Raw genomic sequence first — 24818 nt, 5'->3', positions numbered from 1 at the left:
GTTAAGCACGTCTGGTTTGACCAGGTGTTGCTTCCTGGGTCCCGCGAGGGGACCTCATAATGAGGCGGTACAGGGTAAATGGCATTCGCACCTTTTACGGCGCCGTTTACCCCATACCGCCAGGGTCGTAATGAGGCCCATAGTGGTAAAAAACAGATCTATGTGATGAAATCACATTTTTCTGAATCCCATTACATTAATTTTTCTTTCTTCTTGTTTTAACCTATTTCATCAGCATCACAATTTAATGCAGTGGAGAGCCTAAAGCCCCCCACACATTCCCCATCGTAATTAATACCCTAGCCCAACCCCCTTTTAAAATTCAGTGAAATTATTAAAACAAATATTCCTTGTTATGGGATTCAAAGAAATGTGGTGTGATGTTTTGGTACAAGACCATAAAAAACTGGTATCCCAGTCCCTGCCCGATAAATTCACTCTAATGTCTCCTTGTGAGTTCCAGAACAATTTCTTTATCCTTTTGCATCTCTTTCTATTACAGTGACAGAAAAGTTAGAAATGTCCTCAATGGCAAGCTAAATCACTGCACACCTTGATTCCCCATCCACTTCTGTAACCATACTCTACATTCAAAACAAACTGATACTCCAAAGTAGGAAGACAGTGCATGGTACATAAATACTGACTATGAATGCTCCCCCTCAAACACAAAACAGCATTTTAATCACAGCACACATTTGTCATCACACATTCTTTTAGTTCAAATGTGCTTTCATGTAATGCTTGTGGCAATATCTTTCAACGGGAAAGCCATCTTGCTTGCCTCAGTAGTTGAGTTGAGATGAGTTGATTAGTTGAGAGACAGCTGACAAAAGTGGTCAGTTGGATGAAAAACGTGGTTACTTGCAGAATTGTATCCCTTACGTGATATAGAAGGATTACTGTATGTAAGATCTTTCCAACCAGGCGTTACCACTTGGTGCGAAAAATTATCCTGCTTTTTGGTGGATGTCAATTATTATTTAATAAGTAATTGTTTCATGTTTTAACGTGTTTACATACTTCTTCAATAAGGATTTCAAAAAAAGGTAGCAGGCGCTCCTCTCCAGAAAGAACATGGCATGATAACCTGTTCTGAGATGACAGTTTGCAGATGACAGTTTGCAGCACACGCTTTTTGCTCACTGTACCTTTCACCGATGGTAAATGTCCATTTGCATATCAGTCTTTGTCCCGCCCACATGGGCAGTCCAGCACCAAAATGCTATGGCAACTCCTCTCTGAACAAGAGTACCAACAGCAAACCCATACATGTGTTTCAGCCTTGTTGGGCCTCACCAGTGAGGTGAGGCCTCTCTGAGCACAGTGAGCAGGGAGCCCACATCTGGTTGGCCCCAGGTAACTTAGGGTGACCAGACCCAAGTTCCTTGCAAATATTTCAAAAAAAAGGTAGCAGGCGCTCCTCTCCAGAAAGTACATGGCATGATAACCTGTTCTGAGATGAGAGTTTGCAGCACACACTTTTTGACCACTGTACCTTTCACAGTTGGGAAATATCCATTTGCATATCACTTGTAATAAACTGAATTATATTGGTTAGCCAATGTCATTATTTTAGTTTTTCCTATATTTATTTTTAAGTTGTTTGTTAATACTTTCAATGGCAGAAATGGAGCCTTGGAGACAGATGGCTGTTTTTTCCAATAAAACAGAATCATCAGCATAGCTGAGCCAATTATATCTTTATGAGGCCAAGCTTGGACAGGAAGCTTTGTGCGGTTGCGATTGCCTTCCCCATGTCACTCACATTCAAATTGAACAAAAGGGGTGCAAGTGCACAACCTTGTCTCACAAGTAAATATGTTTGAATGTCTGTGGTTGTCACCTCTGATCGTTCTGAGAAATTGCACCACTGTTCTCGGAATACAAAAGGGAGATAAAAAACATTCATGCCCCAACCATCTAGCTTTTCCCAAAGTTTCTGGCGAGGGACCATGTTGAACGCTCTACAATCAATTAAACACATGTATAATTGTTCATTGCACTTTTTTTAAGTAATCTCAGAAATGAGATATTGAAGAATGCTAATGTTATCCAAAGTATTAAAGACTCTTTTAAAACCGGAATGACAGGGAGAAAGTTATCCTGCTTCAATGGACCATTTGGTTGCCTTCCTCAATAAAATACTGGCAAAGAGCTTCTGAATTGCATTAAGCATAGCCAAGAGAGGATCATTATAAGGGTCTGCTCAAGAGCCCCTTTTAAAGACTGGTATTATATGAGCCCAGAATCGTGGATTTGAATTATATACGAGGTTTGCCAGAGAAGCAGGGCCAGGCATACATGTGTTTTTTAAAGATTTGATCATTAATAAGATATTTTCCCACCAAAAATTCTCATTGAATTTAGAACACAGTACATACTCAAAATGTGTCTTATCCTGGCCTGATACATCATAGAACATGTTACTAATGGGCGCTTGCCACACTGACTCGCCAATCGGCATTGATCAATCATGGAGGAGTTGTTTAATAATCTTTGAGCTATTCTCCAAAACCTTTTGTCATCCCCTGTTCTAATGTGTTTTTAAAGGGCAAGCCAGTTTGCCGATTTAGTGATGCTTTATGATTTTGTACCCAATTTTTATACTTCATTTTCATCACAGTCTTGAGCTGCTTTTTATCCAAACCAGAGATGCTGTTATTCTTATTGGCAGCTCTTTGGAGCGTTGCACAGTTTATTTTTTCTGCATGGATCTCAGGAACGAAAGACATTTTCATGTTATTTCAAAGACTTACACAATTTTGGAAATATCTGAACATTTTCATTGAGCCAGTTCATAAATAGTGGCAGATCCCAGTTATTATTCCTGAGCCAGATTGTGGATTTCTTATGACTATTTATGAAGTTGTTCATTTTAAGAATGCTCTTCTCATTTCAAGATATGCAATTTCCGTAGGATTTACATTAACATAGCAATTTATTTTATAGACCGTGTATAGATTCTGCAACATAGTAGTTCATGTCATGACCAAATGGTCACTTAGTACGGTGGTAGTGATCGTGAAGTTTTTAAATACCTCCTGCGTCCCTCTGTCAATAAAAACATAATCAAGGCAAGACCAACTAGTACCGTGTGTCCAGGTTTGATGCTTTGTGCCCTTGCTCTGCGCAGTCCCATTAAAACTGACCAAACAATTCCCGAAGAATAACCTGGCCCAGACACCACCCCTCTCCTTGACCGTGGACAGGGGTTTGCCATCCTGTTCCTCATTAACAAGGTCACATTCATCAATCAATTGTGGAGCATTCACATCACCAGCGACAATAACCCTCCCGGCAGGATGTTTTTCAAACCAGTTGTTAAGTACATTTTGCACCATAATAATGTCCTCAATATATCCCTCTGTACCTGAAGCAGAATATACATTTACAATTGATGTTAAAAAATGGGATGGCCTCAGGCCAACAATGGCCGCTATGACTGATTTGGAGATTACCTCAGGCATGAAAGGATCCCGATCCATATATGTCTTTGCACTAATACATATCCCGCCCGAGGGACTCCCTTGTTTTCTACCTACAGCATGAGCAGAAATAATATTGTACCTATAAATGAAAAGATCATCTATCAGCCATGTCTCTTGTAGTAAGAATATGTCACTCGACCCGATGATCTCAATTCCATGAGGATGGGAAAGGAAGGACCAATGTCCTCTAGTATTCCAGCAAGTAAAAGATATCTACTTAATGTCAGTAAATGTTCAATGTTCCCCCATAGCCAACACATATTGCTTGAAAGGCAGTTGATTTGGCCCAGACATATTATATCTAGCAACATTAGGTCTCACCCCAACCTTCCTTCCCATGCTCAGGCAAACTGTCAATTTTAAATCCAGTTTTGCTAATGCATTCAAACAAATGTTTAATAATGATGGAACTGCTGTTGTTTTTAATTGAATGATAGCCCAGTTATCCCAGTGGTCCCACCTAAGCAGTTCCACGCCACAAATATCACTAGAGGAAATTGATGCCAGATCAGGAATTTTCCTCCATAACTCTAACAAACAAGACCAGTTTAGAAAAGGGTTGTCCTGCTTCAGGTGCAGTTCTTCAATTTTAACCATCGGCTCTAATCCCACAAACCCATTCCACATTGTTCTACCATCATTGGTCATTTAATGTGGGACACACCTTGGTCAGGGGTGACAGGTTCAGGCCCAGCTATAGGATATTGGTCTTCGGTTGAAGGCTTGCTTTGGAAGTCTCTCTGCAGGAATTACCCTGACTGCTTTCAGCCCTAACCTATCCTGGTTTCAGTTGCAATGGAATGGTCCCCCTTAGGGCTGCTTTGGTCCCACAGTAACTCCTCAGGGATATGAGTAGTCGTTGTTGGTTGTTCGCCTAAAGGATCCTTCGTGGGGTGAAACCATTTATCCATGGGGACCCTCAATTCAACCTTTCTATGAATCCCGTCCCCCAGATCATTGGAAAATGACACAATTTTAGCCCCCTTAGGTTTACTTGGGTTTTTAATTAAGCCAGTGTTCTTATTACCTTCTTAGTTAATGGTCATTTGTTTCCGTTGGAGACATATTGTTGGGCGTTTTACCAGGCTCAACTTTCTATTTATCTTCAGTATCTTCAGGGAACTGTTAAGCAGCGAGATCTTGTTGCAAAGCGCCTCCAGGATCACGGCTGTGATCCTCCAATAGTCATTGTTTGTGGAGTTAACAGACTCAGGCTCGTGCATAGTTGCAAGGGGGTCTTTAATTTCCCCCACCTCTGTGCCTTTAGGGGTGATCATCTGACTAATTAGTGGCATTTCCCTTTTTTGAGACCCCTTACTGCTATCACTAATGATAATAATAAAAGTAATAATAATAATTACACTAATAATTCCAATAATAGTAATATTAATAATAATGCCTATTTCGATAGTTAGTAAAGATAATACTCTTTCATAGTCACTTTAAATTTTCTTTCCATCTGTAATATTGGCATACTTCCTCTTTCTTAATCCCTGAACTTACTGATAGTAGATCTCAATGTGAGTATACAGAATGTGGATATGCACCAGATGGTGTCCTGGTAGATAACTCATGGATAACAAGCTGCCTCTGTCAAGAGTAATTCAAACGCTTTCAAGGCCATTTCATTCACTTTCTCTTTGTTGAGTTGAAGTTATGCTGAATAAAAGTACCTTTCATTTTTTATTACTTTACTGAAGCTAAAAATGTTCTTCTTTTTCTCTCACTGGTTCCATCTTAATGTCCCATATTTTCAATTCCTAGGGATTTTGGAAACATCATGTGTGACAGGTGGACATGGTGGTTCGCAAGCCCCCCAAGAAGTGCCAGTGCTAACGTGCCACTAACAGAACGTGCTTAAAAGGCGGGTACAATGAATAGGCCATGAAACCAAATGTAAGATATTGAATTGAGACAGCACGTCTGTGCACGTCATTATACTTAAAGAACACTTAACTGATGTAACATATCCTTTCTTGAAGGTACCAGCATATTCTTTGATTAGGAGGGAAACCCCAATGCACACTGCACTTTGTCCAGCTTAATTCAGAAATTAGACTAAATAGGTGAGTTCACCCCACTAGCCACAATAAGACATATGCATGGAATGCTGTACAGCATGCATTATCCAAACTGAAAGATTTAAAGATAGCTCTCTAAAGCAACACACACTGGGTTTAAAGCGCTATTTGGAAATGCAACAAGAGCCAACACTCCCTCCTTCCCCCTTTTCTCCGCAAGCATTAATCATCAGAATGAACAGAATGGACCTGCAAGCAATAACATTATAAGAACAGAATCCTTTATTCTATTCATTAGCATGTTTTATCTTCATGAGCTGACTCTTCACTACTTACGCACCTGGCATTATTTTGCTACATGTATCACTGAGATAAATCAATACTGTAACTCTCCAATACTGGACTTATTAATTGGGTTTTGTTCGTAGCTCAATGACATCATAACACGCCTGTACCCAAACAACAGCAAGATATGACATATTTTTGGCTAGTTTGGAAGGACATATTCGAGAATTGGGTACGCAATGGAGCTAATACAAAGCACTATATGCCATGAAATTATGATACAGAATGTCCTGTTATGTTTAGTTAGGCATTTTCTTTCTTAATGGCATCAATACTTAAGAGTTGTTTGCAGCTAACTGGTTATGGAGATACAGAGTTTCCTTTTGACATTATTTGGGCAGAAAGGACACACCACAAAGTATGTGTTCTTTAGCCTAGAACGGCGCTGCCACCACCTGCAACAATTAACATTGTAGTTCAAGAGCAATGAAGATTTGGCAACACTACAATCTCTCATGGAGCACACATAAATCACCAATATTATGTATATTCGTTGCCAGCCGAATAAGGCGTATCGTGGACCATGTCAGCAATAGCACACACAACTGTGTTTATTCCAAGACAATAATGGCAATGTTAATGTTTGTTTTAAGAATATATTAGATGACAACGTGTAATATCTGTCATATATACACATGTTCATTTCTTTTTGTGTCTCCCCCTCCCTCTCCCGTTTTTCTTTCCTTATGTGTTAATTGGTGGAATTGATCATGATTATATTGTCATACGGACACACATTTTGGATCAACATGGTTCTGTTCCATTCGTGTTTTGTTAAATTGATTTTGATACGATTTAATTCAACTGCATGTATGATATCTATGACTATTTTGATTATGGATTCAATAATTTTCCTTGAAAAAGATCAATGAGGTTGAAAGACGTTTAGGCACAGTTACTGTCTTCAAATGACTGTGGAATAAACACCAATATTTCAACATATTTGTGTTGGTCTATACTGTCACAAGATTTGCTCTTTAATTAATACTATTTATGTCAGCACATGTACGTGGAACAACCCTGATACCTTGATTACAAGCAGCATAAACCTGTTCCCTCCTGCTTGCAATAGATGTTCCTGAATTCACATCCAACTATCCACTGTACTTGTACTTTCATGCTGTTGCTCTCTTCCATATTGACATTGCAACCTACTCCACTCAGAATTTGTCAGATTCCTGTTGCTCAGCATGATCAAATGTATTTGTTTCATCTGGACACTATTGATTGTATAACTTCAGTACATAAAGACCGGGACTGTGTCATTCTCTTCCCCCATTTACCTTACCACCTTACCAGCTCTGTATGACCAAGAACTGTGAAAAACATATTGCTCTCCACTCTCATTTTCTTGGACCACCAAGAAGAAACACTCTTTGCAGAGAATGTCTTATACATTAGAACAATTAATGCATATATAATTATATGCTCTTAATAAATTATCTACTATCTTTTAGAAAACTCTTTAAATCTTGCCTCCTAGAACGTACACCTCAGTATTACCTTTCATTTTGCTTAATAACTAGATTCTAGTACAATTCCTGGCTGAAGCATTCCCCATACCATAAGTTTCTGTTTGTTATTAATACATGATAGAACCAGAAGTAGAACAGAAATAGGCCTCTGCTTGTATTAGGATCCAGGAAGTGAGAATGTTTACTTGCAATAGCTTATGTTAGCTATTCAAAGTTAGATGAGTGAATAAATGAGGCATATTTGTCTCAGTCTGAGTTGCAGAAAAGCTAAGGTTTTCGTCCTGATGGTAGAGGATTCCATAGCATCAGTAAGAATTCTGAAGGTGCTGGTAGGCCTGTTGATCTCTATGACCCACACACCAGTTTGGTTCAGAGACTTTCATCTATAAGATGTGAACGAACAGAAATTGACATTCGTATGGGAACTGGAATGCAAATCACATTGTAGCTTCTCCCTACAGTGAACTCTGGGTTTGACGCTGGAGGAAGATCCAAAAGGATTGGCTGGCTTGCTGAACTTCTACACCTATTAACTTAGGATTCTCTCCATAAAATGCACCCTCCAGAACTGATTAACAAAAAGGAAGTGATTGGTTGACTTGGAGCTGGGATATAAGGTACAATAGAGCCGGTGCCTACTGTGCACTGATGCCAGAGACACAGCGGTCTTCAGGCCCATCACAACTGTATGCTTAGGACTCCCACAGAAGCTCCAATGCTTTTCAATTGCTAAATATGTGTCACTCTAACACGGTATTGTTTCCAGTAAGGAGTGTATTCCAGGTATATACATGTATAAATGTAGTTACAATCTCAGCATCTGTGTTTTCCTTTGTTCCGAGCAACCTAATCCCCTGGTTCTGTGTGAATTCAAGCTCAAAACAGACACAAGAATATTAACTTAATGTCTACTCATGACATATTATTGGTTGCTCTATTCTCAAAGATTCATCAAGCAGCAGAAACCAAAAAGGATAAACATGTGAGGTCTTTAAAACACAGACCTTACCGGTTGTAAGAATGGTCAAGACACTGGGTATGATCATGGATGCATCTATGAGTGCTGATGCTCAAACTGCTTATTTTACAAAAAACTGCATGTATCATCTTAGACTATTAAGAGCTATAAAGCCGTACATTAGTGTAGAGAGCTGTAGGACAATAGCCAGAGCAATTACACTATCGCGACTGGAGTATGAAACTCAACTAATGCTTAGTGCAAATACACAGTGCACCACAACACTCCAGCATATAAAAACTAATGCGATCATGATTATCAAGCAGAAACCCAAGACTAAACACATTAGTAATGACAGAAGGGAACTTCATTGGCTCAAAGAGGAAGACAGGGTCTTTTTCAAGGCCATGACGCTGGTCAATAAATGCCTTTATGGGAAAGCTCCAGCACATCCCAAATAAAAAATGTCTAGATATGTTCCAGGCCGTTCATTAAGATCAGACACAATATGCCAAATCACAGGAGCTTCTCACAAAAGATCCAAAGGAATGGGTAAAGCCTTCCCCATATCTGCAGCTGTCAAATGGAACAGCCTACCTGTAGATCTAAGAGTAGAAATCAACCTTCTGAGCTTCAGGAAAAAGCTGAAAACCCTCCTCTTTAAATAACTACAAAAGAAAATTAAGTCACTGTTGTTTTATCATCCTGTCTCCATGTTAGTCACCTTGTTGTCTGATGTGTCTTCATGTTGCACCGTGATGCCTGTGGGCGACCGGCGTGTTACAAATAAATACATAAATAAACAGACAATCTTGATGTGTCTTCCAGGTAGAGCACTGCGCACATCATATTATAACAATCTCATCATTCCCAGCGTTAGGCTAATGGCCAAAGGTTGATGAGGGTTCAGTATTTTAAAGTCCAAATTGTAGAATGTGGTCCACAATCAATAAGGTTTGCAAAGTGATAACATGTTTTTAGGAAATAACCTAAACTTTGCATGCACATGGCTTAGTCATGTTGGCAGAGCAGTGCCTAGATTTGGTTTGATATAATATATATCCCTGACCTGGGCAGCCAACAATGCCTTCTAATTAGAAATAGGATACAGTTCAAAGTCCTCAATGGCAGTGTTATCCAGAGTCTTTGCCCACCAATTTTATTATCACTAATGACCTGCTACTTATTTTTACACTTCCAATATTTACTATCTCAATATTTGTTCATTCCTTTAATGTCCCCGGTCATAACTACTGCACTGATCCTTCATGGATTAGATATGATTTGTATACATCTCTAGGATGTTTTAATCAGGTGACATAAAGTCCAGAGTTTTTTCTACCAGCCCAGACTAGTCACACACATTTTGTATTTATTTAATTAGCCATGGACTCCCAACTAAGCAATATTGATCCTCTAGAGATCCTTTCAAGACAAGAAACACACAAGGTTGCACAAATGTTTATTCATCAATAAAATAGAATAACATAGAATAAAATAGAATAAAATAGAAATAATTGAATCAATTTAGATATACACAAATTACACATCTATCTCTTTAAAACCAAATGAAATGAGAACATTCCTGCCAATTTAAAGTTCTCTACGTCCCCCTATATGGAAGATAGACAAGCAAGGTTCTTGAAATATTATTTTAATTAATGGCTATTTGACTTTCTGTGTATGTAATTCCCTTGCAAACAGGAGAAAGGTTTTTCAGTGGTGTTTATAGGTCATATATGTGATACAGAATCCATTTCTAATTTTCAATGGACAACCCATAGGCAGGAAAATGGGTAATGGTTAATAACCCTTTCCCCTTCTTCTTGAGTAGATCTCCACCAGTGACAGAACTCTGCTTGGTAATGTAGCTAGGGAATGATTTCAATTATATTACCTTTCTGGCCATGTGCAAAATGAGATATCATTGAGCTCCTAGCCGGCACTTGGGAATTGGACAGAGAAGAAGACAGGGATCTCTGAACACTCACACACACCCTTTGAGGTCAATTATATCAAATCTAAAGTCTGCAGATGCACTAACATATCTGAAATATTTATTAATTTCTCAAGATGTCTGCATTCAAATTATATAACCCCCTCAGTACTTTCACTAATAAAAAGGGCTGCAATTAAATATATTACCCTTTAGAATATCACTCCCCTCAGGGTTATTTTCTCTTAAAATTATACTTACATATACATTTTGTGTGGTTTTATCACAGAGGGCCCTCTTGAAGGTGTCCCACAGAGGGCACTCTCTTAAGAACTGGTTCAATTCTCCCCTCTAGGAATAGGTAGGCATCAGCCAGCAAGAGGGGTCTCTCTGATGTCTTTCCCAATTAAGAAGGCCTTCAACTCCAAATAGGCCTTGCTTACAGTGCTCTTCTTATAAGTCAAATGGGTCCAACAGTAAGCAATATATTTTATTCTCCTTTCAGTTGTTATCAATTCTCCTTTCTCCCCTTCGTCCTCTCCATCAGTGAGTGAGCAAGTCAGTGAGTCCCCAAAATTTATGGGTTCTGACTTTTATTGAGCATAAACCACTCCTCCTAGAGGTGTATATCATTTCTGCAATATAACTGGTCAATCTATGTGATTGGACAGTGTTCCAAAAATGATATCACACTTAACCAACCCCTGTATATTCATTGTGCATATTAATGGAGAGGGCAGACTAATAGGAGTGAATCAAAGACACAGTTTCCCTTTCACTTGATGAGATGTCATCTTGATGATTTTACATTAAACAATTGAAACTTTCTATAATTACATGTTCCTTATATGGGATCATGTTACCAATACATTCATCAGATTGCTCTCACTAAGGTCAGTCAAAAGATGCAATTCTTATCTCGCCATGATGTGTGGTGGGTGTGTTATGATTGTGGGTCTTTTTCTAACTTAAACTTTTACACAGCATTTCCATTTCCAGGTAACAATAATGGGCTCTCTGGCACAGACGCTAAGATATGTAAATCACTGGTGTGCTGTTTCTGTGCAAAAAATAACCACATGCGTCTAATTTATATAACTACATAAATATAATGCATCATTTTTACATTCAATTTATAGCACTTTTCACCAAGTCATGCCTATTTCATTGATAGCAGGATCTGGCTGTCTCTTGTGCTAGATATCCAATTTCAAAATGTTGGAAACGTTTCCTTGTGGAATGACCTGGCTAATTGAAAGGTCATATTATTTGAGAGGCGACAACTGCTCATCCCTTCCCAGAACAAATACATTGTATTTTTAGGGGTATTAACAAAGCCCAGCAACAAATGGTAATTGTATCTGAGTGTAATTTCTTTTGCTTTCTAGGTCCTGGCTTTCTGGGAACCTATTTAAGGCACAGACATCAGCAATTATGGTTTAGATTCAAAGGCCATTGTTCACACGTTTGTCATGGCAAAGTCAGCCAGCCCATTCCTATGCATTGTTGGGGGATTGAAGGAATACCATTTGTCAGTTGAGGCATAGCTTGGTTTCCATTCAGAAATGTAACATTTAAAAGACATTTCCTTTTCCATGTTGCAATGTTCAACTAAAACAGAACAACAATATAACTTTTTGTTCACAATCAGATTCCTGCCAAAGACTTATATTTTTTGTATATCTGTAGGTTTCTTTCTTCAAAGCTGATTCATAGACCTGTGAAAGAAAATATAACCAATGCAAGGCCCAATTCAGTTTTTCCTGTCATATCAAATGGTGTGCTTTCCGTATTAGATTGGCAGTTCTCCAATTAACAAAATATGGCTAGATTCTTCCATATGACTGGAAAGATGTTTTTGTGTGCTTTTTCTTTTACTTTGGACATATATTCTGAGTATAGGTGTGCTGCTGACAATGCACATTTACTCACATGTCTTTTTAAAATGATCAATGCAGGCTGCTGCTCACAAGTAAATGTCCCTACCTATTACATCCAATGTGTGCATGAGCAGGAGACACGATCATTGAAGTCAATGAAAGAAACTAGAAACCTGCACATTTTCTCTCTGGCCCCACATTATTTTACATTTCTGTTAGTAGCTCATGACCATTTGTGGTATGTGAGCATTCAAATAAGTGTGTACATATCACAACTTCAGAAACACATAGTCATACAGGTGTGCACACATTCATGATTTCTGCAAACCTTTCAGATGGTGAAAGGAGGTTTACATTGCCAACTTGCCAGCTGTTTCTTTTTTTTATTTACACAAAGGGACACACCCTTGAACACTGTTAGTTTATTCTTATCTATTTACCCATTCACTCTTTTTGACCCCTTCATGACACCAAAATAACCCTACTCACTCCCACAGCAAACCATCGTTGCCACACAAACTTTGCCTGCAACCATGTGCATGTGATAAGGTGAGCCAGTTCCAAGAAAAACATGTATTGAAGTACATTGTTTCTGACTTTGTGTGTAAGTAATTTTTCAACAAACCCATATTGATGCACCAATGCCATGACAGCATCTGCATGGTAAACCAGCACTCTTAAACCCATGGGTCTGCAAACTGCAGCTCTTTGGTGTTTTAGACCATGACTCTCAGGATGGCTCATCATTGACTATGCTGGCTAGGGCGGTTATGGATTTTAGTTCAACATCTGTCTGCAGTGCAAAGGTTGCAACACCCTACTTTAACCTCACACAACACATATCTATTAAGAAACTCAGCATCTCCTGAGTACTGCGATCCCTCAGAAGAAAATGTGCAAACTTGAAATTTTGCGGTCGCAGGCAGAAAGAACCAGAAGACAGGCACATGCCACATTTGAGGGGTTTTGTTGCATTAAATCAACACCTTAAAGTCACTTCAACTTAAGTTTTTTCATCGAATTGCAAGGATTTAGTTCATCAGATTGTTTCACGTTAACGTCACTTCAACTAAAGCTCTTTCACAGAGTTTCAGTGGGTTTGTTCCACTGAACCTATTCACCTTAACTGTCCCTTGGCTACATCTTATTGGCTGAATTTCAAGGATTATGTTATGCTATACATCCCACCACCTGTAATTCTGTCTTGTTCTTTCTGATGACATACCTGCAATCACATAATTTGTTAGCAATATCTGTTCTTGAGCTAGGATACTTCAGGTTAATCAAGTCTTTTATGATTAATGTGTCCACTATATAAGATTTGATTAGTAATAGTGTACTGGGATGAGGAAGAGGCAAGTGGGGTTAATGGGAGACTGTGAAAAAGAAGAGTGAGGTGCGTAGTTTGGAACTCTGACAAGGTAGAAAGAGGTGGTGTGTTTGGGTACTGTGATGAGGGACAACACAGTGTGATTTGAGGGGGTCTTTCACAAGAAATACTGAGTTTTTACACAAATATACCTTACACTTTCTAAGCAAACAACTCCCTTTAATGCCTACCTATGAATATGAAGTGTTTATTTCTCCAAAAATAATATTCAGATCGAGAACTATGAAAGTACTGGTACATGGAAGTGGAACATGCTGATATGAGATCTAGATTCATGAACAATATCTATGTCTTTGACTATTGAGATTGAGAATTAACAAAAAATGAAATATATGAAGACACTTTGTAAATCGAGAAGTCATAATGTTATGAATTATTCAGATGATACTGAGCCTAGCAAAAAGTACCTTGAACAACAATGCACATTACAAACCATGTATAATCCCAATAAAATTAAAACTGCATCGCTTAATCATTGTATAAATTTATTTTATTTGAAGGGAAAATGCATTGGTTCATAGACACACAGATTGTGACTCACATATATGTACTGCAGAACTCCTTACATTTCCTCATTGCTTTTGGAGACAAATTCAGACAGACACAGTGAACACCTTGTCTATCAAATGTGCTAATTGGTGCTATTTTCTATCCAAACCTTTTCCCTTTCTGTTGTCCCTTTGTTGTACGTTGTTTTCTGTCTGTGTGTTTGTTATTTCTCTTTTGGATGTGTACTCCCCTTTTCTGGTTTATTATTACCTGAGTATTAATAACAAAGAGCAAAAAACATATAAACTTTGTACAAATTGCCGACTTTGAGAACACTTCCAAAGAGAACACTAAGGGGGTAATTCATAGAATTCAGCGCACAAGTGGCGCACACGGCTGGCGCACAGTGTGCGCGTGCGAATCCCTGCGCCAGCCGCGTGTGCTAAAATCCATTTCCGCGCACAACGTATTCATGGATTCCAGCCACCAAAACCAGCCGTGGCGCACAGTGGCGCAGCAACCCTGCAGCAGCGCCAGTTACGCCCCCAAGAATGTCTCTCACTCAAGGAAAAGCCATCAAAATCCCCAATCCAGTGCAAAGGGCTGCACTAACCCTGTACCAGCACGGCAAGCGGGCTACGTGTATCACTGGGGTGTGCGGGAAGTACCTCACGCAATTGGTCCGCGTATTTCAGGGGTGCGCGGGAAGTTCCACACGCGATTTCCACAGGGTACGTGTATTTCAGGGGTGCGTGGGAAGTTCTAGACGCGATTTCAGCAGGGTATGTGTATTTCTGGGGTGCACGGGAAGTTCCACACGTGATTGGCCCCGTGCGAGCAGGGTACGCGTATTTCAGGGGTGCGCTGGAAGTTCCACAAGCGATTTCCGCAGGGTACGTGTATTTCAGGGGTGTGCAGGAAGTTCCACACGCGATTTCATCAGGGTACGTGTATTTTGGGTGCGGGGGAAGTTTCACACGCGACATCAGCAGGGTTCATGTATTCCAGGGGTGCGCGGGAAGTTCCACACGCGATTTCAGCAAGGTACGTGTATTTCTGGGGTGCGCTGGAAGTTCCACACGCGATTTCATCAGGGTACGTGTATTTTAGGGTGCGGGGGAAGTTTCACACGCGACATCAGCAGGGTACGTGTATTCCAGGGTTACACGGGAAGTTCCACACGCGATTTCCGCAGGGTATGTGTATTTCAGGGGTGCGCAGGAAGTTCCACACACGATTTCAGCAGGGTAGTGTATTTCAGGGTTGCGCGGGAAGTTCCACACGCGATTTCATCAGGGTACGTGTATTTCAGGGTGCGGGGGAAGTTTCATACGCGACATCAGCAGGGTGCGTGTATTTCAGGGGTGCGCGGGAAGTTCCACACGCGACATCAGCAGGGTACGTGTATTTCAGGGGTGCGCGGGAAGTTCCACATGTGATTTCATCAGGGTATGTGTATTTTGGGGTGCGGGGGAAGTTTCAAACGCGACATCAGCAGGGTATGTGTATTCCAGGTGTGCGCGGGAAGTTCCACACGCGATTCCATCAGGGTACGTGTATTACAGGGGTGCGCGGGAAGTTCCACACGTGATTTCATCAGGGTACGTGTATTTCGGGGTGCGGGTGAAGTTTCATACGCAACATCAGCAGGGTACATATATTCCAGGGGTGCGTGGGAAGTTCCACACGCGATTCCATCAGGGTACGTGTATTACAGGGGTGCGTGGGGAGCACCACACGTGAATTGCATGTGTGGGTCCTCCCAGGTGTTCCCTCTACACCCTCCACGGCCCCTGCAGGTGGCTCACACCACAGGGGCCTACCCTGCACATGTCCTGCAGGCACCCCATCCACCATGGCCATGCCCCCCAGCCAACCCACATGTCAACTTGCACTACTTCCCACCAACGCATGTCCCCCTGCAGCCACCAGGGGCACCCTCCACCAGGCCCCCACCCATGTCTCCCACCACCCCCACCCCCCAGCACTGTGGGGCACCTGCCAGCAGGCCCCCACCCATGTCTCCCAACCCCCACCCCCCAGCAGTGCAGGGTCACCCTCCACCAGGCCCCCACCCATGTCTCCCACCCCCTCCACCCCCCAGCACTGTGGGGAACCTACCAGCAGGCCCCCACCCATGTCTCCCAGCACCCCCACCCCCCAGCAGTGCAGGGTCACCCTCCACCAGGCCCCCACTCATGTCTCCCACCACCCCCCAGCAGTGCAGGGTCACCCTCCACCAGGCCCCCACCCATGTCTCCCACCCCCTCCACCCCCCAGCACTGTGGGGCACCTGCCAGCAGGCCCCCACCCATGTCTCCCACCCCCAACCCCCCAGCAGTGCAGGGTCACCCTCCACCAGGCCCCCACCCATGTCTCCCACCCCCTCCACCCCCCAGCACTGTGGGGCACCTACCAGCAGGCCCCCACCCATGTCTCCCACCACCCCCACCCCCCAGCAGTGCAGGGTCACCCTCCACCAGGCCCCCACTCATGTCTCCCACCACCCCCCAGCAGTGCAGGGTCACCCTCCACCAGGCCCCCACCCATGTCTCCCACCCCCTCCACCCCCCAGCACTGTGGGGCACCTGCCAGCAGGCCCCCACCCATGTCTCCCACCCCCAACCCCCCAGCAGTGCAGGGTCACCCTCCACCAGGCCCCCACCCATGTCTCCCACCCCCTCCACCCCCCAGCACTGTGGGGCACCTACCAGCAGGCCCCCACCCATGTCTCCCACCACCCCCACCCCCCAGCAGTGCAGGGTCACCCTCCACCAGGCCCCCACTCATGTCTCCCACCACCCCCCAGCAGTGCAGGGTCACCCTCCACCAGGCCCCCACCCATGTCTCCCACCCCCCCACCCCCCAGCACTGCGGGGCACCTGCCAGCAGGCCCCCACCCATGTCCAACTCATGTCTCCCACCCCCACACCCCCCAGCAGTGCAGGGTCACCCTCCACCAGGCCCCCACCCATGTCTCCCACCCCCCCACGCCCCAGCAGTGCAGGGTCACCCTCCACCAGGCCCCCACCCATGTCTCCCACCCCCCCACCCCCCAGCACTGTGGGGCACCTGCCAGCAGGCCCCCACCCATTTCTCCCACCACCCCCACCCCCCAGCAGTGCAGGGTCACCCTCCACCAGGCCCCACCCATGTCTCCCACCGCCCCCATCCCCCAGCAGTGCAGGGTCACCCTCCACCAGGCCCCCACCCATGTCTCCCACCACCCCCACCCCCCAGCACTGTGGGGCACCTGCCAGCAGGCCCCCACCCATGTCCAACTCATGTTCCCCAGCCAACATGTCATCACAATCTAGATCCCTGGTCCCTATGGTGAGCCTCCAAATGCAAAACACCCACCCGAGTATTGCATCCACCCACTCATAATTGGCAATTACATGACAGAACACCAATTGCAAGTTCCGAAACAAACACATTTCCCTCACATACACCCAATGGGTGTCAGTGAATCTCAAAACCCATATCATGATATGCATGAAACCAATGAGATACTACACATTGAAGTTCAATAAAAAAATATGTATTAAAGGAAACATAAATAGAATCAAAAATAAAGAAACAGAAATGGGAATGTACAAAAATGAAAAGAAGCATGTCCGTGAAAAAAAGCAAAACCAAATATCATAATCCAAAGTAATGGTGTCCAAAGTCACTGTCCACAAAACAAAATCCAATGGGAAATAAAATTGAAAGCCATTGCTCCATGGTTAAAATGTGAAAGAAAAATACAATCCAACAGTGAACTATCTACATACGAACAAGCCAGGGTCCATTATCCCAACAAAAGAAATGAAACATATATAACTACACTAACTAATAAAATAAACTATATACAAAAATGTGGCCAATGTCCAAAAGGTGCAAAATAAATCCAAAAAAAAAGGAAACTTAACACTACCTACATAACTATGTACAAGGGCAGCGGGCTAGTTTGACGGCTCACTTTTGGATGTCCCGGGCCAGGGCATCATCGAACTGCTGCTCATTGTACCAGAGGCGGTCCTCCTCCATGGCCCGAGGGTCTGCAGGGCCGTCGACGTGTCCACCTCCAAACCCCTGCGGATTGCCTCGAGGCACTCGGCCCGCCTCAGGGCCCTCCGCATGGAGTTCTCCGCCCTGACCATTGCGAGCCATGCCTCTTCCACCCGCTGCCGCTCCACATCTATGGCGTGGCCCAACCGCTGCCACACGGAAGACACTCTCTGTCCTGGGTCCTCCTGCCCTCCGGCCGATGCCTACCCCTCCGATGTTGAAGGCCCCGAGCCTTCATGGCTCCCACCACGTTGCTGATGCTGCTGTGCCCCTGCCCGTGCACTGCCTCCTGCTGCCTGGACATCCTCCGCCGGCTGGGGTGCAGTCGTTGATGTGGCCACCCCTGGACGTCTGACTCCCGACTGTGGCAGGGATGCCTCCTCCACCAGCCTGGCCGCACCGTCAGAGGCAGCTCCACAGGGCACCCAGGTGACTGATGGGTGGGAAGATGACACAGAGGACAACTGGGGCGTAGGGGGTTCAGTTGAGGAGGGGGTCGTAGCAAGCCCCATCATACGGAGGAATCCAGCCTGGGTGACCTGTCCCAGCAGGCTGACATGGTCAACAAGCCATTCGAGATGACGTGCAGTCTTCTCATGAAAAGACTGCAGGTCACCTCGCATGGCCCGTTGACGCAACGCCACACCAGTCAGAACAGGCTCAACCCGGACCTGGATAGCCACGTCCGCAGGCAGAGGAAGGCCAGTTGTCGTGAGCTCATCCCCTGCCTGAAAACGGGTCTGGACGTAGGCATCCCTGCTGGTGCAAGATGATCCAGGGACAGGATCAGGGACAGGATTGCACACAGCACCTCCGCGGCAGCCTGTGCTGCCTCCTGTCCCTGATCATGCACTGCACCACTAGCACCAGTGGGATCCCCACCTCCAGACCCCGTCTCTGTTGCTTGCACGGCCTCCTCCTCCACCAAACCCCCCACCATCTTACCCCCCCCCGCCATCTTACCCCGTTGGGCCCTGTGGGGTCCCAGCTGCCCCTTCTGCCCCTTCTGCTGCCGAGGAGTCCAACTCCAACCTCCGCCTCTTGGACCTCCCCCTGGCAGCTGCGGCCTGGGACGCGGCACCGGACTCCTCACTCCCCAACGAGATGACAACATGGGAGGGGAGCCGGGCCTTGCGTCTCCGGCTGGCGGTGGGATCCCCGCCGCTGTGCTCCACAGCACCTTCTCCGCCCTCTTCATCAGTTGACGCTGCAGACAGGGAGAAATAAAACACAGGCATCAGGACACTGTACAATGGACACATACACACATGACAGTTGTACATGAGTGGCATTGGCAAACCTCAGACATGCCATCATAATCCCCAACACACATGTCATTTCAACTCGCACACATGAGCCATACCACAGCCATATCGCAACTGCCAGCACCATCCATACACATACAACAGCATGAGCAGGCAAAGGTGAGCCAGACATCACATGCAACACAGGAAGTGCACCACACATGTACACACACCACCACACTTGCATGCATGTGTACACCTCTGCCAAATGTCGCAGTGTTCAGATGGGCATCCATGTCACATCTGCCGATCAGGCTTCCACATACCGCTGCCACATGCATCCGTGTTGCATCACTGTTGCACCCTTGTCAAATACACACACATGCACATGTACACAGTGCTGATACATGCAGCTGAAAACAACATACATGCGTGACATCACGGACATGTCTACTTACATACACATTCATCCAAACATGTGTGCCCACACAACTGCATTTGGCATGCAAGCCTACACACACAAGCACCATCCATGTCTCACACATTCCAGTCCTTGCATGTGTTAGCCCCACGGCCCTGTACACCCCCACCCATACTCGACCCCATACAAACAGATGTGCAACCTGCACACTACTGAAAAATCACCACACGCACAGCTCACAATCAGGATGCATGTACACTTACCGCTCGACTCCAGACGGGTCTGCCTCTCAAGGACCTGGACGTGGAGTGCTGGGGATATGCGTTCCAGGACCCTCATCTGTTCTTCCGACAAGTGGCCCCGGCGCCCCTTGGCATCCGCTGCCTTCAAGAGGTGCCGGGCCTTGTTCAGGGTCCTGGACCTGAAGTCCTCCCAGCGCTTCTTGACATGTTGGAAGTCGCGGACTGCCACCCCCTCCGCGTTAATGGCAGTCACGATGTCAGTCCAGATCCGAGTCCGTCCTTCCTTGTCGGCGCGGGAACTTCCGAAGAAGGCATCATACTGCTCCAGGACTTGCTCCACCAGGACACCAACTTCGGTGGCACTGAAGCTGGTGCCCCTCTGCCTCTCTGGCCGGGGGTTGTCAGTGGTCTCAGATGGTGTTTGCCCCGACATGTCAACCCCAGAGGCAGGAGTGGGTGGGCAACTGGGTGCTGGGGCTGGGCTGTGGAGCGATGGAATCCCAGTCGGGAGTCTTCCGTTCCAGCAGGGGTGGTCACAGCAACAGCACCCCTGGCTGATGTGCAGGCAGCAAATGGCAGTGCACGTGGGCAGCAGGCAGTCAGGCAGCAGCAGATGGCAGGTGGGAGCGTGCTCGGGGCTCTGGGGGGCAGTAGTTTGGCCTTCTGGGCAGGAGCGTGGTCTTCCATGTTCTTACGCGTGGCCAGCTTGATACGGAGTGGTTTGGCACGTGAAAATTCGGCACGTCAGCGTGTAATTCGAGGAAAGGCCCTTAGTGCGTAAGCGCGTCTGCACGCATACGCAATTTCATTGGACAGAAGGCCCCTCAAGCGCAAGCGCCCGTGACGTGACGCGTACAGGCGTGCATGGGCATTTCAGCGCGCGTGAAAAACTGCACGTCTGCGTGTAATATGAGGAAAGGGCCCATGCGCGTAAGTGACGTGACGCATGCGTGCGTTTCTCTCAGCACGGGTTAAAGGTGAGCGGGCAAAGCATTTCGCTGTACGTGCCTTTCGTGGAGACCGACGTGTGTTGCTGCTTCCTGTTGTTTCGCACGCCATCACAACTTCACAGCTATCAAGGACGTATCTCTTCTTTTGGCGGGGGTATTGGCTACGCGTGTTTTTCAGCATCACGCTAGTCAGACGGTGAGTCGCACACGCTCTTTTTCCCACTGCGCCCATTTTCGATGTCATAGTAGCCTACGTGTCCCACGCATACGCGTTATTCGTGTTACTGGGTGCCACCGCGTACTGCGGGAGGTTGAATCCACGCACGTAGGCTGCAGGGTTGCATGCACGGTTTTACTGCAGTTTTGGGGTGCCTGAGCGTTGCGTGACCTGTCACCACATCACCGGGGTCACATACAGCCTTGCAGGTGCAGGGGAGCTGTTAACATCTTGCTTCCCACCCCCTTCACCTCAATTGCCCAGGTCAATTGTGGTGTACACCTCCCATTGGCTCCACTCCATCTGTGCCAGCACTACTACATCAGTGCCATGGTTGGGAGGCCACCAAAGGTGAGGGGCGCCTCAGCTGGGCGTCCTCCTCGTGGCGGGCGTGGTCGGGGACGTGGCCGTGGTGTCCAGGGAGTAGGGGGACTCCAGGGTGTCCAGGGCAGCCACAGAGGGCGAAGAGGCAGGGGTGCGCCACTTGAGCACAATGTTGTCGGTGCAATCATCCCACCACCCCCTGTGGTTCCGGGGTATGCTTCTCCTGCATCTGGCACTGGCACCCGTTTGACCCAGCAGTCCGTTCCATCGACTGCCACGGGCCCAAGGGTAGTGGTAGCTGCAGGTGCAGCTGTGGACACCGCCACCCAGGCTCAGGGTCTGCCAGCGCAGGCTGCGTTGGCACTTGAAGAGCCCTTGGTAGATCTCCAACAGGCCAGGGGGAAACCATAGGGGCAGGCCGGGCAGCTCAGACCAAGACACGTGTCCCTGGGGCAGTCATGTCATCTGCTGCCCCGAACAGCCGGGTGTTAGCAAGTGCAGGGGCAGATGCACCCAACAGCACCCCGGTTGTGAGTCTGCCAACCAGGACCGTTGCGGTCAATGACCCTGCCACAGCTGATGTTGCTGCGCAGGGTCCATTAGTGGGCACCCAGCTGCCACTGACACAAGTCAGGCCTTTGGTCATCCCTCCACCTGCCACTCCCTTGGCTCAATCCACCGAACCCACTGGCCATATTGCACCTGCAGCACAGGCTGGGACCCCACACACAGCCACGACCTCCTGCACGTCGAGGAAGAAGCCTTTCTGTAAGCAGGAACTTGACTTCCTCCTGGACTACGTGCGGGGCCACAGCCGTGACATGCTAGTGGGTGCCAATAGTCAGACTACGGCTGCCCAACTTGACACCCACTGGAAGCATGTTGCGGAACATGTCAGTTCATTTGGCCATGAGGTGCGCACGGCGCAAGAGTGCAAAAAGCGTTGGAATGACATCAAGCGCAGCACTAAGGCTAAGCGTGCCTCTAATTACAACTTGACTCTGGTGACTAGCGGTGGGCCTGCACCAGAGGAGGAAGAGTTCACTCCGCATGAGGCTCTCGTTGCGGAGTTCATACCACCTGAATTGGTCGAAGGAGTGGGAGAAATGCTGGACTTTGATGCGCAGTCCAGTGAGTGTTGATGCGTGTTTGTTGAGGACGTGTGTGTTTCACTTGTGGGATGTGTTGTGCATGATTGCTGCTACATGTGACGTGTACATGGTTCTGATGTGTAAGTAATGCAATGCTTCCGTCATGCATGTCTCCTCTACCTGCATGCGGGACTCCATGTAGGCATGTTCCCTTCCCCTCCTCCACCACTCTGCACCCCAGTTCCACCTTTGCACTGGTCTGCTTCAATCTTGCCAATGTGTACTTTCTTGTTCATGTGTCCTGTGTAGATGCTAACTTCCAGCGTAGAATCTGCCAGACATATGCCGTGTGGTACAGCCTTAGTACTCGATGCAGGGTATCTCACTTGTACTGTGCATGGGTCAGATGTCCCGCAGGGACATGAGTGCCCATTCATGCTCCATGTGCATTGCACGCATGCCCCTATGTGTCCTTGACTGGATGATCACTGTAATACAAGTCCTTGGTTACATACATTGCCTGCCATCTCATCAGCCTTCCCATGTCAACTGTGGCTCAGTCCTGCGTTGCACACATGTTTAGGCTCTGACAATCTGTGTGGCTCACAGGCCTCAGCCTGTTCAATGGCCAATGACTCTGTCCAACTCTTGTTGTGTCTTCTTCACACGTGGGCGGCCTCCAGAGTTTTCATCATGTGTCCTGCCTACTGTCCCAGCATCATTTGCAGTGTTATCACTTGAATCACATTAAGCTGTTGATGCCAGTCAACACTGCCTGTCAATACACAGGTGTATGGTCAGCCTTTTGATACCATGCTAGGCATCCCTGCTTTGGTACTGGGGTGGAGGGGTGCTTGGCTTCTAGATATGGTACACATTGAATGCACAATGCACGTGATGTCTGAATTTGACATTGCACTGCCTTCACATTTCCTGGCACACACCATGGAGTCCTTGTACATGTAGGTAGTGAGTGGCGTACACATTTTCTGCACTGCATAGACCCACTTCCATGGAAACTGCCACCTTTCAACAGGTCTGATCACAGAAGCTATTCAAAGTTGACCCAGCATGCATGCCAGGTTATATGTTGTGTGTCACATGTCTGCCGGATGCGTTTGCTGTCGGTGTGTGTGTGTGTTGTGTGCTTCTGACATGTGTAGTGATCTTTTTTCTCTCTATTTTTCAGGTGATGACGCAATGGAGGCGGAGGATGGTGTTGTCATGCCAGACACAGGGTTGGTAACACCACATCAACCCGGAACTAGTGGGGGTCGTGGGGTGGTAGGCCACGAAAACCCCCAAGTGCTGCAGTCCATCTTGTCTCTGGCTGCCTATGAGTCCAGCCTTTATGACGACTCTGACGTCCATGTTGAGTTGGATGAGCATTAAGTCCATGTGTCAGGGGTGAGTGATTCTGATGTGGACACTCCTCTGTCTGCGACCCCTGCACTGAGGGATCAGACAGTCTTAGTTCCTCCGCCTGTGGTGGATCGGGACGCAGGGTCACCCTCCACACCAGTCACTGATGTGCCTGGGACATCACGTCGACGGGGGCATGTAGTCGTGCAGCCGCGGGCGGTACCAACACAGCGAGGACCCCCGGTCCTTGGGTCCCGCAGGGGTCAAGCCCGGCAACGCGGTTGCCACGCGCCACCGCAGTATACTGAGTGGGAGCAAGACATGACTGCCAATTCCGAACGGCAGGGGGCAGCAATGGAGAACATCGCTGAGAGCATGGAGCGTGTGGCCCGATCTGTGCTCCCCCTGCTAGGCAGGTGCTTCTCCAGCAGCAGGCGGCACGGTCCACGGCCCGCTCGCTCAGGCTGGGCATGGCGGCCTCAGACAGGGCACACCAGGCTGAAATGTCGTCTCTGCGTCAAGTAATTGCTGCTCACGCAGAGGCGCACATGGATGCCCTGAGGGAGGAGTATGCTTCCCTCAGATCCACTCTGGGTGTCCTTATGATGTCCCAGAGGCAGCAGGCAGAGGAGAGGTTTGCACAGCTTGAGCGTACCATCTCGGCTGAGCTACAGGCTTGCCGGGAGGTGCAGCGGTTGTCCAGCCAGGCCTTGCAGGAGGAACTCCGTGTTACACGTGCTACCTTGCAAGAGGAAGCACGTGTATCACGTGAGGTTCTGCATGCAGACCTACATCACATCGCCACACAGAACAAGGCTCACCCGTCTGGCAGACTTGCTGCCAACGAGGGACAAGCTGTGGCTAGGCGTGGCCAGGCTACTGTGCCACGTCCTCCTTTACAGGATGAGCCAGACTCGGACGACCATCTA

The sequence above is a fragment of the Ambystoma mexicanum genome, chromosome 9 (genome assembly GCF_040938575.1).
Source record: "Ambystoma mexicanum isolate Mex_15411 chromosome 9, UKY_AmexF1_1, whole genome shotgun sequence".
Taxonomy (NCBI): Eukaryota; Metazoa; Chordata; class Amphibia; order Caudata; family Ambystomatidae; genus Ambystoma; species Ambystoma mexicanum.
The sequence above is the reverse complement of the archived record's forward strand: the minus strand, read 5'-3'. Positions refer to the sequence as shown.